Source organism: Olea europaea, chromosome 17, assembly GCF_002742605.1.
Source record: "Olea europaea var. sylvestris chromosome 17, O_europaea_v1, whole genome shotgun sequence".
Classification (NCBI taxonomy): Eukaryota; Viridiplantae; Streptophyta; class Magnoliopsida; order Lamiales; family Oleaceae; genus Olea; species Olea europaea.
In genome coordinates, this window is record NC_036253.1 from 19,465,997 (window position 1) to 19,470,285 (window position 4,289).

General features: G+C 33.6%; 1 long non-coding RNA gene across 1 annotated transcript; it reads left to right on the forward strand.

The window, feature by feature from the left end:
* The first annotated feature begins 241 nt into the window (after positions 1-241).
* LOC111365365 lies at positions 242-3,602 on the forward strand. The gene is made up of 2 exons (XR_002697424.1): positions 242-496; positions 3,345-3,602. It is a non-coding gene; the product is annotated as an uncharacterized LOC111365365 (long non-coding RNA).
* The last annotated feature ends 687 nt before the right edge of the window (positions 3,603-4,289 follow it).

Below are 4,289 nucleotides of genomic sequence, written 5' to 3' on the forward strand. Positions count from 1 at the left end.
TCTAGTAAACCTAATTATCACTCTAAGACCTTTAATGAAAATAAAAACAAATGGAATGACAAGAGTAAGTTTAAAAATAAGACTGTTGGTAAGAAATATTTCTACCGTGGGAAACTAGGACATTTTATTAAAGGTTGTTATAGAAAGAAAAATAAATCAAAGGAGAAGAAATTTGATGATGGGAATAGTACCTCAGTTTACAATAAAGATAAGACTGAAGATAGGTTAGCTCTAGTTAGGATAATGTTGGTTGTACATTACTTTGTATATCAGCTTGTCCATAATGCTGAGTTGGCATTGTTTGAATTTCAATTTCTCGTGGCCATTAAAGAATGGGTTAAAAATTTTGATAGAATCCCCAAAAAGCCCCTATCTCATCTGATTCCTCAAAACCTTCTGTTTGCACAAGAAACCGTCACACAATACTCTGTCTAATTAAAATCCTCTGATGATCGACGGCCAGTCAGCGACGATGAGCAGGTTGACTGAGACAAATGTACGATGGCATCTTTAACTTGACTATGCGTTGTTTTGAAATGGTTTTCATTTCTGTTTTGGTGGATTTCTTCATTTTTTTTGTTTGGTTCGGAATTTTCAAAGTTCTATACCTTGCTTTTTGCTGGACATAAAATGGGTAGATTTCACTACTTATCTGCGTGTGTGTGGGCTGAATCCTTTGCGTATATCTCATCGATGATTCAATTATCGATTAATGTGAAATGGTTTAGTGTTTGATTATTTGGAATTAATTATTATTATTATTATTATTATTATTATTATTATTTTGTGATAGCATATTGATTTTGCCTTGGGTCGCTATAAATTTTGTAATTTTCTGAGCTTTTTACCGTCCTTTTTCAAAAAATAATTGAGGGTTTCTTGTGGATAAACAATGGCATTAAACAAAGAAGAAAAAGAGATTTGATTGGACTAGCACTTAATTTTCTCTTTACGTTTTTGTGGACAGCATTTGCTTTTATATTTTTGTAGAGATCCCTGACAAGTTTGTTATATTTAGTTTGGTCTATCATCTAGATTTATGTCAAAATATATGGTTGCCTTGCATAAACTATCGTATAATCTACATCCTATTCTTCTCATCTCAGGCTTAGTGAGATGGTACAGTCTAAAAAAAATACATCGAGGAGGATGTAAGAGAGACCAAGTGGTTAAAGGGATCCCATTCGAGTCATCCGAGCAGGGACCCTTTCACTTTCCTGGGTTACGTGGTGATATTGAAGCCATTGAACGTAGTTTCTTTTGGCGGTATCAACCATTTCTTTGAAGTAGTCGAAGAGATAAAGAATGATTTCTTTAGTGCAATAGCGGTTCCTTCGGAATTTTAGCAATCAAATGGCATTATATAGCTGGACATTTTCAATTTTCAAATCTATGGAAGTGAATGTAACTCTTCAACCATTATGACACAACTAAATTCGTTTTACGCTGCCTGCTTCTCAAGGTGAATATCAATTGCCATAAACAACAGAAATTCCCACATTTTAAATAGTCCAACCATCATTTTAAACAAAACATTTCAGATTACATAAACTGCCTGCTTCTCACTGTGATTTCACAAACTGAAACCACAAAAATTCCCACATTTTCAACAACACAAATTCCCACTCTTCTAACACCAAATTAGTCCCATATCAGTTTTCAAATTGCCATTTGAAATTGCCTACTTCTTGCCGACCATGTTGTCGGACATGTTTTGTGACTCTACTTCAATTTGGGTACATTGCTCTGCATTATAGGAAGAAGATGAAATTAAATATTTGTAGATGCTTCTCATTTATTATATAAGATCAAATCTAAGATCAAATCAAAGAAAAAAAAAATAACGTTCTTGTTGTTGTAAGTGTTATGCCCTAAGTCCAATCAAACTTGGACATAAATATTTTTAATATATAATTAATACAATTTAATAGTAGATCTATTAATTAATTAATAGATAATTAAATTAAATAATAGAGTTCATAAATTCAAATCTTCGTAATTTGTTAATCACAAGGAGTTGTAATTGTGAGATACAAATTACATATGATTAAATCTTAAATCGTTCATGGTCGTAAGTAATAAAGAGATACGAATATCGTTATTATGGATAGACCATCACGGGTGGCATTCTTATTTGTGAAGTTAGTAGTTGATTTCACAAGCTAAAGTGTGGTGACACTTGAATGAACATGTTGATGTTTTGTTATACATTGAAGACCCGTCTAGAGATTTCACATGAATAATTATTTGAGTGTTAGTGGGAATGGTCACTTGACTTGAGGTCATCATAATACCTTATATGAGGACAGTTATACTTTGACGGTGTTGGATGTTGCTCTGCTAAGGGCTCCTAATACGGCATCGTTCAGGTATGTCAAGAATCGTATGAAGGTTGTGAATGACCAATAAATGATTCGTCACTCTTAGATAGTAAGAGATTATGATCTGCATTTCATTCAATTAAGTAGATGACGGAATTCTTGGCCAATGTGTACTTAAAAGAGGAAAATGAGTTTTCGACTTATATTGACCTAATAGTGGAGTAAAAGATATGATCGAATCGAGATTGAGGAGTAAAAGATATGATCGAATCGAGATTGAGGAGTAAAAGATATGATCGAATCGAGATTGACACACTTTCATATCTCGTAATTGATCGGATCATATTAACGAAGGAATTATAGTTTCACGGTAAACGAACGAGTTTGATTTTGTCATACCACGTGACATTTCTCGTCACATGCATTGCCCTGACACATTGCTAAATGTCAATCTGGAACAGCCAGTGTGAATTGGTGATAAATAAAAAAGGTGTTTTAACTTATCAATTTTGATTAGATCAAAATAATATTTCACGTCATTAGGCATCATGATCAGGAACCTGATGGGTTGCACACAAAAAGAAGAACTGAAAGATTGTGATTTATCAATTAATTAATTTAACAAGTGTTGGATAAATTAATTAACTGGGTTGTTTATTTATAGGCCCGAATTAATTAATTGGATTAATCAATTCATGGACTAGGTCAAGCCAAACCTGTTTGGGTTTATATAGCCCCCGTTTGGCCCCCATTAAATTCAATTACATTACATTCTATTTTTCTCTCTTATTTTCAACCACACAATCTTCCATAAAATAATATCACACGTAAATCAAAAAAAATTTCTTCTTTTTCAACCACTCATTTTTCAAAAAATTACTATTCCCCCCATTTTCATTTTCAGAAAATGGGGGCCAAACGGGGGCATAAATAAGTTATTAGGGTTTACAATTTGGTGGAGATTTATTATTATTGCTAGCATGAGAAGAAAACCATAATCCTACAATTTTGTTTTTTGTGTAGATCGTAGTTGGTGGCTGGACAACTGGATAACCGTGGATGGTGAATCAAGATCGTTGAAAAGAAAGAATGACAAAGGAGTTTGCAAATCTTGTAAAATGTACAATTTTTATTTAAACAAAGAGGGATTCTTGGTGAGAATTGAAATCTGTTTTAATTTTCGCTAATGTTTAAGTAGACTCCCTACAATGATATCAGAGACTACTTTATTTTTGTTAGAAATTGCTTTGATGTTTGGGAAGTTGATTGTAATTATTTTCTTGTTTCTAGCAATTAAGAAAAATTATATTTTTGATATTCAAAATTTGATTTTGAAAATCGAAAAAAATAAAAAATAAAAAAAGGATTTTTGGATCTGCACAAGGTAGTAGGCATGGCGTCGGCGGTGCACCGCTCGCACCCACCTGCGTGGGCTGGCATCAGCAGCGGCATGTTGCACGACATCACTGCCGCTGCTACAGCAGCACACTGGCAAGAGCCCACCGCCTTTAGTCGACATGTCTTGCCAGGTAATTGGGGGTGGCGCCATTGTCGACGCCGCCAAATTAGTAGGAAGAGTTGACAATGAAGAAAAGAGAAAAGGGTGAATTATTCTAGGTTTCTTAAACCGAGTGTGAGAGGATTGGAGGCGGGAGCTTTGTTGCAATTAGTTTAATTGCAGGCCTCCTGCATGCAATTATTTGAAAAGGGTTCAGTTTAAAAATTTTAAATGAAGGGCCTGTATGCGAATTTTAAAATAGTGCGACCTTGCGTGTAATTTTGAAATGGGTCAAATTGCAAGTTTCCAAAAGGTGTTTTGATATAGAATATGAAAGGTTTTAAATTTTATTTTCAAATAAGTTTGACCTAAAATTTCAAATTTGACCCGTTTAAAATCTAATTTAAAGTTGACGACATTTTATATTTTCGTTAAAATTGGATTTTAACTTAAATATTAAACTTTGACCC